Here is a 12,846-nt window from a genome sequence, read left to right on the forward strand (position 1 = left end):
GAACGCTTCACGCATAGCCCTCCTTACGCTAACTTTGGCATCGTTTAGCTTCTGTCTGAGAGGTTTTGGCTGCGTTTAAACTTGGAGTGAAGCTCTCTTTGCTTTCGCAGTAGTTTCCTAACTTTGTTGTTGTACCACGGTGGGTTTTTCCCGTCCCTCACAGTTTTACTCGGCACGTACCTGTCTAAAACGCATTTTACGATTGCCTTGAACTTTTTCCATAAACACTCAACATTGTCAGTGTCGGAACAGAAATTTTCGTTTTGATCTGTAGGTAGTCTGAAATCTGCCTTCTATTACTCTTGCTAAACGGATAAACCTTCCTCCCTTTTTTATATTTCTATTAACTTCCATATTCAGGGATGCTGTAACGGCCTTATGATCACTGATTCCCTGTTCTGCACATACAGAGTCGAAAAGTTCGGGTCTGTTTGTTATCAGTAGGTCCAAGATGTTATCTCCACGAGTCGGTTCTCTGTTTAATTGCTCGAGGTAATTTTCGGATAGTGCACTCAGTATAATGTCACTCGATGCTCTGTCCCTACCACCCGTCCAGGTATTACTTAATGGTTTAGAGGAACTATTAGGATAACTGGATGTACATTGAACCACTCTTCTACAATACTAGTCTAGAGACTAAAATAGTATGCCATCTTCCTCGAATTTGAAATAATACGCTATATGCTTGAGTACAGCTGCAGCTGTATTTTTTAAGGATGTATGTTAACACAACGAGAACCGTGAATAAGAAAAGACTCTTGAAGAATGTTCTAGCAAATGTGCCGAAATATTGTTAGTGAAAATGACGAAGTAAAATTATAGAAATGTAGTTACTCTCTAAAAATAGAAAACAGTCTTCGTAGTATTAAACTTGTCCGGAATTTTTTTAGAAGTAAATACACAGAACAAATGGAGCGTCTTGAAAAACTAATACCAAATAAAACGACATCTTCACTTATCGCTGTTTTTGCACAGCGCGTCATTAATCTGCATTTCTGCGCATTGGTGGCAGCAACAATTTATAATGTTGTTTGGCTTCTGAGGACTATCTGCCATTTTCAAAAGAGATCTCCGTGCACTGTAAACAGTACTATACAGAAACACAATAATCGCCCTTTCCTTTCATGTGTTCATCACAGAACCATAAATATCATGGAGAAGGAGAATGAGCATACAGATTAAGATCACAATCGTGCCCTTAGTGACTCTCGAACCTGCGACCTGTGTATAACAGCCTTCTCGCGTTGACTTACATGTCTAATCTGACCGGCTTAACAATGATGAATACGTTACAGAAACAAAAACTGCTGGATACTAAAACTACACAACAGCGTGGTACGATCGCGGTAACATTGTCCTTTACGACCAGCTTACGTAACTTTTAGGTCATTCTACAAGTAGTACTGCTCCGGCTTTTCCCCACAGTCAGTGCGCAACCTTGAGGGAATTCCCGCCTTGTTTTGCTGTACTTGTGGTTTTGGCGTATTATTAAATTATTGCATATGAATAGTTCCATAGGCTGTTATATAAGAAGCGGAGATCTCTAGCTAGTAAGTGGCGTCTCTATGTGAGTTGTAAGGAAGCTCAGGAGACACCAGGATTGGACGATTCACATTCAGTTCTTTGCAGTAACAAATTCTTTTCAACAGCATTTGAATCAGTGGCGGCGTGAAATATAACACCATACAGTAAACAGTCGGCTGAGTTTACAAAATCATTATGCCGTGGTAAGCAAATACGTTGTACATCTTACTGCAACGAGGCGTCGTTAATCTCTGTGTGGCAACACAATTCCCAACTGTCCTCCACCCTGTAGATTTACTGTCTCCCACGTTCTAACAACTACTACATTGCTTTTGCAGAAAGATAAAAAAAAAGTTATCACGAAACCAGAAAATGGAACAGACAGATATTTAATCAGCATGCATCTTCCACAAACAAAATGTTACATGATTATAACACATATAAAGACAATGAACAGTTTTGTTTCGTAGAGCATGACCTATATGAAGTTAAATATAAACTTTTTGGGCTTTAGTCCCTATATAGTGATAAAAGAGCATATTTAGGCAGCTAAAATTTACTCTGAGGGTACATTGCGTTATTAAACACAACAAACTCTTATAAATTAAAAATCTGTGAAGGACCTGGAATTATTATGGCTTTGTGGTTATACTGCTGCGAATAGGTAGTTTGCGTAGGTGTATAAAATAAAGTAAGAGGGAGAACAAAGCAGGATGAGTGAATGTCGAACGATAAATACGTGAAAATAAAGCACGCTTGCGGTGTACAGAAAAATAGCTATAGCCAAAGAGGATAATAGGGGAAAATAAGAAAGAGTTCAAAAGTAGAGGAGGAAGAAAAGGGAATAAGACAAGACTTGTATGGCGTCCTATTGTTAATCTCTGCAACATTCCGAGTATCTCTGAAGTGTCTTCGTTGGGTACTCCCAATCTACTTGAGGTATTTGTTTTGGCAGATTCATAATAAAAAATTTTATGGGGAATCATAAGTGAAACTTCGTAGAAATATATATTTAGGAAGTATGTAACCTCTGTTGGCTTTTTCTTTTAATGCAATAGGCATTCTAGTTTCTTTTTCCGTGTGACAGCTCCTCAATGCTTGAATGCTGTCTATCACCTTTTCCTAAGACAACCATACACTTCGAGAAATATTGATTTTTTGGGAAGAGGGGGAGGGAGCGTTGGTGCTTTAGTGGTCAGGGTCTGATCGTTTTAAACGATGCAGTACATTCACGTCGGCTGGATATAAATACTTTTTCTGTTCAGAAAATATTCAATTCTGTTCATAGATACTTAAAAGATTTCGTTACGATCCAGTATATTGTCCATTTAATTCTTTCTGATGCTGACATTCACTTTAACGTTTAAAGAAAAGAATGAAAATTATAAGTCGTGATGAACAAACGTAAAATTATTGGCTTTTTTGTAAACATTCGAAGCCATACTCCATTGTATAATAAACAACTACCTGACAGCATTAACCGCCCATCAGCAATCACAAGAAGGACATATGTTTAACATCTTTGCTCACAGTATATAGAGCTCTATGCTTAAATCGTGCAATGGCTTGCATTGTAATCTACATGATAAAAAAGTGTTAGAGTAGAACAGAAACTATCAGTATCAGAAAAAGTGGTTACCTGCAAACAATGAATGCTTTGGTGCCTGAAGCGCTTTTCCGATTTGAAGGATGACGTTTGGGAAGGAAAAATTCCTTCATATTTATACTTTTTCTAATAGATTTTTTTCCTAATATATCTTGTGCAGCTTGTGCTCCGCAGTCCATTTCTGAATAACGCCATGTTTTAACGACCAAGAGCTACTCATAAATAATTGGTTAGTTACAACCGTTTTGGTTCATGAGATCATCGTCAAGTACCATAAAATCATTTATAACATCCTTAATCGCAGCTTTAGTATTGTGTGCGGTAAGAACATAGAAGTCACACGGTGCCACTTTAGTCAATACTTGGCTTTCACCTTTTCGTATGGAGGCACTACTGGATGCAGTATGTTCAGTACCTCCACACGAATAGGTGGAACCCTATTAATAGTAGTAGACGAAGATTAATAGTGTTAGTATGTTTCACTATTGACAGACTTGGCAACAACGTTGTAATATGGCTTTTATGTTAATTATGCCATATTATTAAAGCTGCTATGTAGGCTTTTGTAAATAGTCTTAAGATTCTTGAAGGTAAGCTCGATATCGAAACCAGTTGTAATTAAAGAATTATTTATCAGGTGCTCTTGGAGGTTAAAATACGCCGTTTTTCATTTTCTCTGTTTACTCTATTCAGTAATATGGTCCAAAGAATTGTAACGAAGCCACTTACCCCTCATTTTATTTCACGGATGTATGCTGAAGAGCCAAAGAAACTGGTACACCTACCTAATATCGTGTAGGACCCCAGCGAGCATGCAGAAGTGCGGCTACAAGACGCGGCATGGACTTGACTAATGTCAGAAGTAGTGCTGGAGGGAATTGACACCATGAACCCTGCAGGGCCGTCCATAAATCGTAGAAGTACGAAGGGGTGAAGATTTCTTCTGAATAGAACGTTCCAAGGCATCGCAGATATACTCAATAATGTTCATGTCTGGGGAGTTTGGTGGCCAGCGGAAGTGTTTAAACTCAGAAGAGTGTCCACTCTGTAGTAATTCAGAACGTGTGGGGCGTCGCATTGTCCTGCTGGAATTGCCAAAGTCTGTCGGAAAGCACAATGGACTTGAATGTATGCAGGTGATCAAACAGGATGCTTACGTACGTGTCAGCTGTTAGTAGTATCTAGGCGTGTCAGGAGTCCCATATCACTCCAACTGCACACGCCCCACACCATTACAGAGCCTCCACCAGCTTGAACAGTCCCCTGCTGACATGTAGGGTCCACGGATTCATGAGGTTATCTTCATACCCGTGCACGTTCATCCGCTCGATACAATTTGAACCGAGACTCCTCCGACCAGGCAACATGTTTCAAATCATCAACAATTCAATATCTATGTTGACTGGCACAGGCGAGGCGTAAAACTTTGTGACGTGTAGTCATCAAGGGTACCAACGGTACAAGAGTGGGCTTTCGGCTCCGAAAGCCCAAATCGATGATGTTGGTTGAATGGTTCGCACGCTGATACGTGTTAATGGCCCAGTATTGAAACCTGCAGCAATTTACGGAAGGATTGTAGTCCTCTGACGTTGAACGATTCTCTCCAGTCGTCGTTGGTCCCGTTCTTGCACAATCTTTTTCCGGCCACAGCGATGTCGGAGATTCGATGTTTTGCCGGATGCCTGATATTCACAGAACACTCGTGACATGGTCGTATGGGAAAATCCCCGCTTCAGCGCTACCTCGAAGATGATGTGTCCCATCGATAGTGAGCTGACTATAACACCAAGTTCAGGGTCACTTAAATGTTGATAGCCTGGCGTTGTAGCAGCAGTAACCGATCTAACAACTGGGCCAGACACTTGTTGTCTTATAAAGGCGTTGCCGACCCAGCGCCGTATTCTTCTTGTTCACGTATCTCTGTATTTGAATTTGCATGCCTATACCATTTTCTTTAGCGCTTCACTGTATGAATCAACGACGTCAGACTTCATCTAATTCGCAACTGCAAGGTTGACGACGAATGATGAAATATGTATTCGGTTAGATTTTTGTCAAGTGCGTATGATCCTCTTATGTCACCTAGTTGCAGATTCTAATTATTCTCCACACATTATTACAAACGAAATAGACGTGAAACAGTTGAGCCTATTCCTACCTTGCACATTAGGTCAATGATGGCGGTGTTGATATAATTGTTTTAGAAAGAGCGATGGATGGTGCCGTCGTCGACGCAGGGTCTAATTCCGTTGCATCCGCTTGTAACAGTGGTGACTCTATAGGGACAGACAGTGGCTCTGAGCACTATGGGACTTAACTTCTGAGGTCATCAGTCCCCTAGAACATAGACTACTTAAACCTAACTAACCTAAGGACATCACACACATCCATGCCCGAGGAAGGATTCGAACCTGCGACCGTAGGCAGACAGTGGGCACGTTTAGTGTTGTTACCACCAGAGTATTGACGTAATCCTTTTTCTTGTAGAGCTAGGGGACGTATTTAAGGCGCTGAACTCGCATGCGGAAAATCGGGTTTCAAATCCCCCTTCACGCAACCACACGCCGCCGCGGTTGGCAGCGGCTCTCAGCGGCGAGCGATGTCACACAGGAAGCTGTTCCCACTGAACGGGTGACAGTAGTACACGAGAAAAATATTTTCATAATTACTTGCTGTAAAAAGTATTCTACATAAATGAAGCAAAACTGCGTCAACTCCTGGAGTTAGTCTGTAGGTAGAGATTCTCCTTTTCTTTAAAAAAAATTAAAACCATTTCTTTCGGTTTTGTGCATTTTCCTCGCTATAAAATACTTCTCATTCGATTCTGAAAATGGCTCTGAGCACTATGGGACTCAACTTCTGAGGTCATTAGTCCCCTAGAACTTAGAACTACTTAAACCTAACTAACCTAATGACATCACACACATCCATGCCCGAGGCAGGATTCGAACCTGCGACCGTAGCGGTCTCGCGGTTCCAGACTGCAGCGCCTAGAACCGCACGGCCACTTCGGCCGGCTCTCATTCGATTCTGAGGGAACTAATTGACACATGAAGTTGATTTTTGCGTAGCATGTAGTTTCACACTATAGCCTGATAATAGAGTGTCTATTTTGGCGACACCGGTCATAGTTTCTGCAATGCATATTTTCCAAGCACTGTGTAGCATAAATTTTGAAGGATTTGTAATGAAAAATGTGGTCGCTGGCTAATTTATTATGTTGCAGTTTCAGTGAAGGGCAGTTTCGTGGACTATTACAGTATTACATTTGAATAAATGAATACCTATAAATGAAAGAGAAACAAGCGACACCTCTGTGAAACTGCATGCAAGATCTAATTTCTTTTTTGTGTATCCAGACATAATTCTACATCTACGTCTGTACTCTGCAAACCGCTGTGATCTGCGTGGCAGTGAGTGTGTCCTTTTGTACCAGTTATTACGACTTTTTCCCCATTCAGTATACGTATGGCGAGCGGGAAGAATGTTTAAATGCCTCTCTGCGTGCAGTAATTAGTCTGACCTTGTTCTCACGATCCACATGGGAGTGATTCGTGTGGTGCTTAGTATATTTCTAAGAGTCATCATTTAAAGCTGGGTCAAACAAAACTGTGACAATTCGTGCTGCCCTTCTCTGTATATGGCCAATATCACCTTGCCTTCCTGCTTGGTATGGGTCCCACAACATGAGCAGTGTTCTAAAATGGGTCAGATGGCCCGCCCGGTTAGCCGTGCGGCCAAAAGCACTGCTTTCCGAGCGGGAAGTTGTGCCGGTCCCCGGCACGAAGCCGCCCGGCGGATTAATGTCGAAGTCCGGTGTGCCGGCCAGTCTGTGGATGGTTTTTTAAGCGGTTTTCCACCTGCCTCGGCGAATGCGAACTGGTTCCCCTTATTCCATCTCAGTTACACTGTGTCGGTGATGGCTACGCGAACACTTTCTCCACGTACGCGTACACCAAAATTACTCTACCATGGAAACATTGGGGTTACACTCGTCTGGTGGGAGATATTCAAATGGCTGTTGACATGGAACAACACCCTCTTCGTACGGATTTAAACACTTGTCAGCTGCGACAACACATGCACAATCAAATGCCAACATAAAAATTTGCGCTTTGAGGCTTATATGAGCCGAAGAACATAAGCGCCAAAGAAACTGATATAGACATGCGTATTCAAATACACAGATACTTGAACAGGCAGAATACGGCGCTGCTGTAAGCAACCTCTATAAAAGACAACAAGCGTGTGGCGCAGTTGTTAGATCGGTTACTACTAATACAATGGCAGGCTATAAATATTTAAGTGAGTTTGAAGTGGTCTTATAGTCTGCGTACGACCCATGGGACACAGCATCTCCGAGGTAACCATGAAGTAGGGATTTTCCCGTACGACCATCTCACGAGTATATCCTGAATATCAGGAATCCGGTAAAACATCAAATATCCGATATCGCTGCGGCTGAAAAAAGGTCTGGAAGAACGGGACCAGCGATTACTGAAGAAAATCGTTCAACGTGGCAGAAGTTTAACCCTTCCGCAAATTGCTGTAGATTTCAATGCTGGGCCATCAACAAATGTCAGCGTGCGAATCATTCAACGGAACGCCATCGATGTATGTGGGCTTTAGGAGCCGAAGGCCCACTCGTGTATCCTTGATGACAGCAAGGCACAAAGCTTTATGCCTCGACTGGGCTCATCAACATCGAAATGGGACTGTTTGTGACTGGAAACATGTTGTCTGGTTGGACAAGTCTCGGATGGACGTGTACGGGTATGGGCACAACCTCATGAATCCGTGGAACTGGTATGTCAGCAGGGGACTGTTCAAACTGGTAATGGTGTAGGATGTGTGCAGTTTGAGTGATATGGATCCCCTGATACGTCTAGATATCACTGACAGGTGACATGTATGTAGGCATCCTGTCTGATTACCTGCATCCACTCAAGTCCATTGTGCATTCCGACAGACTTGGGAAATTCCAGCAGGACAATGCGACACCCCACACATTCAGAATTGCTACAGAGCGGACGTCCGCTGGCCACCAAACTCCCCAGACTTGACATTATTGAGCATACCTGGGATGTCTTGCAACGTGCTTTTCAGAAGAGATCTGCACCCCCTCGCACTCTTACGGATTTATGGACAGCCCTGCAGGACTCACGGTGTTAGTTCTCTCCAGCACTACTTCAGACATTAGTCGAGTGCATGTCACGTCATGTTGAGGCACTTCTGCATGCTCAAGGGGGCCCTACACGATATTAGGCAGGTGTACCAGTTTCTTTGGGTCTTCAGTGTATGTCGAGTGTTGGTGAAACTATTGCCTTATAATTCTGCCTTTAATTTTTATTGCTCGACGAGGCAATAGTGGTGCACTGTGATGTCCACATACGCAAAAAATATTCTGTCGTCAGATACTTGAGCAAATGACCACAGAAATGGATGCTACGTTACTACGGAAGGTAAACTGATCATTAGATTTTTTTCTTTGCTTGTGTTTCGGCTGCAATAAATAAAGAGAAAGAAAGGACAGCTTGTTCGCATTACTATGCGATAATTTGTCGCCGCGTATTTATGTAAGAATATTTTGCACTCTTGAACTGTGGCATGACGCTGCGGCAAGTTTCATCAAAATCAGTCAACTAAGTAATGGTGTACGAGCACTTCGTTGTAGACGTGTACTTGAGCTTCCCCGGAAAATGCTACATACAAGATAAAAAACAAAAGAAACGAGTCTGACGCTGCAAATTTGTGTTCTTGCTAAATATGTTCAATAGGGCTCGTTAGAGCCCATTCACATCTGTGTGTCGTTTACATCGAGGCTGCGTGTCTTTTGCCGTCCATCGATGTGGGTGATGCAGAGGCCTACGGAGAGAGTGTAAATACGTTCCTTTCAATTAGCCAATAAGGATAATGAGTAACAATTAAATATCCATTGACACTGTTATTTGGCAACAACATGGCACGTTGTCGGTATTTCAGCATTTGTTCACCGTGTAATACGTGAATCAGCATCTCATATAAGCAAACTACTGGCCGTTTGCGCACTGCTATTTTATTGTTTCGCCGTCATCAGTACTACTATCATCAGTCATTAGATGTCCTTTTAACGTCCTTTAACTTGACTGATCCGGTAATTCTCAGACTGCATCTTTTCATTACTTGTTGGGTAACCCTAAGTTTTTACCTGGTTTCCTCATTTAAAGCCCATGTCTCACTGACAGTCAAATTGGAAGCTTAGTTTCTTGTTTGAAGCCTACCCGGCGTAATAACTGCTTTATAGGTTCTCGAGAGTTGCGTCAGATGAAATTGTCCAAATTGTACAACATTTGTAAGAGATAGCTGTTCATTCTCTTCAGGTACGGTTATGCCCAGCTATTGAGGCTCATCAATTTAAAGGTTCTCGGATGTTGTGTATGATGGTATTGTGGAAACTACACAATATTTATAAGAGGCAGCTATCCGTGTCTTCAGCTAAGTGCAAAATCAGTGCTTTTTTCATGTTTATTTACTTATATTTATATATAGCAGCCGAGTTTTTTTATTTCCTTTCTGTCCCAGTGAACTGACGTATATCAGATAAATTCTCTTCAGGAACCCAGGTCCAGAAGCTTCACGTAAAATTTAAAAATGGTATACGTGTTAATTAAATCAGAACTCGTGGTATTTCGTGTATTTGCATACCATGATCACGTAAACAAGCATTGTGTGTAATAAAATCAGTTGTAATTTACATTTGTGATTTGTACAACCAAATTTCATTATATATGTAAACACTTAAACTTATATTTTTGGATTATTAGGAAGTTATGAATATTGTGCATAACATTACGTAGTAAACTGGCGTTTGTGATTTGCAGTTAATCTAGCGAAGGCCATAACTACCACATAGTGCTTCATTTAGTTTTTCCTTTCAACAGTAGAGTGTCTTGGTTTCATTTAACGTAAATTAACTCTCTTGTCTAGTTTGATAGCGACCATAACCTCCAAAAAGTTTCAGGAAATCAGAAACTTTTAGCCCAGGTTTTTCTGTTGCCTTAGTAGAATCTCGTTCTGCGTATTAACTGCTTCTTTTTTGCGTAAACAGATTCAGACATTAAAACAGAAACCGCAATCTTAAAGTTATTTGTTTACCATTCTGCAAAATATTGCTCCAGTCACAGTGCAGCCTCAGTGCTAATGTTGTTTTTGTGTACGTAGTGAATTACCGCCCTGACTACTGTGAAAATATTGGAAGCTCCTGTGAATGGGTGTGTTGAGAGGGCTACAGAGAGTCATGTACCTCAAATAGTACCTTTTCTTGTATGTCCTGTCTCCTCTACAGTTAGTATTGGATCTATCACCTAGTACGTGATTTATCTTGTTAGGACTAGGGGCCATGTGCAAGGGAGACAAGGGGCCAGGAAGAATTCAGCACGTTATACACTTTCCCATAACCAACACAATCGAGGTGCTGTCTTCCATTGAAACCGAAACTGAACCAATGAGACTTAGGCCTACTTCACCTGTGGGGAAACCACAGACCTAAGCAGCCACGCAGATGAAGTGCTTATCGACTTCAGTAAAGCATTTGACTCAGTAGCACAAGAACGAATGTATACGGTATCAAAGGAAATTTCTGACTGGATTGAGGATTTCTCGGCAGGGAGGCCGTAGCATGTTATCTTGGACGGAGAGCAGATGTAGAAGTAACTTCAGGCGTGCGCCATGGAAGTACATTGGGAACGTTGTTGTTCACGTTGTATATTAATGCTTTACGTATAATATTAACAGTAAATCCGACTTTTCACTGACGATGCGGTTATCTGTAATAAAGTAGTGTCTTAATGAAAGCTACATAACTATTAAATCGTTTCTTTGTATGCAACACAGTTTTCGTATCCAGGGCAGTTATCTAAACGATGTGATTATCTATAATCTCTGAAAGAAGCTACTTAAGTATTCAGTCAAGTCATGATAAGATTTCAAAGTATTTCAAAGACTGGAAACTTGCTTTAAAAGCTCAGAAATATAAAATTGTTCATTTCACGAAAAAAGCGTAATGTCCTTTGACTACATTATCAACGTGTCACAACTGAAATACAAAGGTGTAAAACATTGTACAGATATGATGTGGAACAATCACCTGGACTTAGTCGTAGGTAAAGCAGGTGGCAGACTTCCATTCACTGGTACAACACTAGCGAAATACGGAGGCTCTACCAAGGAAATTGCGTAGAAAATACTCGTGCGACCCAAGCTACATTATTGCTTAAGTGTGCGGGAGCTGGACCGGATGGGATTAACAGGGGATTTGAACGTACACAAGGAAAGGGAGCGTCACGCGGATGGCGAGGAAACTAATCCGGCAGATGCCTCAGGATAGTCGCAATCTATCCACAGAAAGCCTACTTATTAATTTTCAAGAACCAGTTTCAAGTGAATCTAGGAATACATTACAATGCCCTACGTATCGCCCCCGCTGGACTCGCCAGGAGAAGATTACAGTGCAACCAGAGTCGTTTAAGCAGTCATTCTTCCCTCGCTCCATACGTGAGTGGAACGGATGTAACTGTGGTCTGCAGAGTGTGGATGTACATGGTCCATTAACATTAATGTGACCAACTGACCACAGCCTGTGTTCGGCTCCAACGTGCAGTAACCACTCACAGACGACAGGTTTACAGTACTAGCAGTGGGGGGAGAGTAGGGGTGGGTTGGGGGAGGGGGGGGTGTATATTGCATTTCAGGGAGACGCGGAAAACGGTGCAGTAGTTATCACAATGCGGAAACAGAGTGATTTATTTGACGCCCAAAAGGGCACGTTCATTGGCTTTAGGGCCAATGGTGGAAGCATTTGCGAAACTGATAAGTTGGTAAACTGTTCGCGTGCCGCCGTGGTTAAAGTACAGCATGCATGGCAAAATGGTATTATTCATAGCTGGCACCGAGGCAGCTATGGTACATCACTTCTGCCACGCCGAGAATGCGCTGTGCTGGCAGTTGCCGTCTGTTATCTGGTCCGCTAGTGCGACAACCACATGCATGTGCCGCAGCGAGCGGCTGGTGCTTTCAACACGGAGGGAACACAACCTGAGTCGCAAGGCAGCACTATCCTTCACCGGAGTGCAACACTGAAATCTATTGAGCAATATCCTGTTTCATTTAATGCCAACGGCCTTGCCGCAGTGGTAACACCAGTTCCCGTCAGATCACCGAAGTTAAGCGCTGTCGGGCTGGGCTAGCACTCGGATGGGTGACCATCCGGTCTGCCGAGCGCTGTTGGCAAGCGGGGTGCACTCAGCCCTTGTGTGGCAAACTGAGGTGCTACTTGATTGAGAAGTAGCGGCTCCGGTCTCGGAAACCGACATACGGCCGGGAGAGATGTGTGCTGACCACACGCCCCTCCGTATCCGCATCCAGTGGCACCTGTGGGCTTAGGATGATATGGCGGCCGGTCGGTACCTTTGGGCCTTCATGGCCTGCTCGGGAGGAGTTGTTTCATCAACCTGGTTAAGGATTATCGCAGAGATGTTATCCGAAAGCGCCAGGCCCATACAAAAGTTTCCCTCCTGTTCGTGATAACAAAGACGTTCAAGCAGGTGGAGTGTAAAATATTTTGTAAAGACAGGGAGAAACTATTAGATCAAGCAATCTTATAAAAAGTCGACTTTTCATGTACGAACCCCAATACATCGAATATTTAAATAACTCGATCAAGTGGTTCGGTCTCCTGA

At 42.5% G+C, this 12,846-nt stretch overlaps 1 pseudogene; it reads left to right on the forward strand.

Annotated features, from left to right (window-relative positions):
- Positions 1–12,279: 12,279 nt before the first annotated feature.
- LOC126177314 (5S ribosomal RNA) lies at positions 12,280–12,397 on the forward strand (annotated as a pseudogene).
- Positions 12,398–12,846: the final 449 nt, after the last annotated feature.

The sequence above is a fragment of the Schistocerca cancellata genome, chromosome 3 (assembly GCF_023864275.1).
Source record: "Schistocerca cancellata isolate TAMUIC-IGC-003103 chromosome 3, iqSchCanc2.1, whole genome shotgun sequence".
Classification (NCBI taxonomy): Eukaryota; Metazoa; Arthropoda; class Insecta; order Orthoptera; family Acrididae; genus Schistocerca; species Schistocerca cancellata.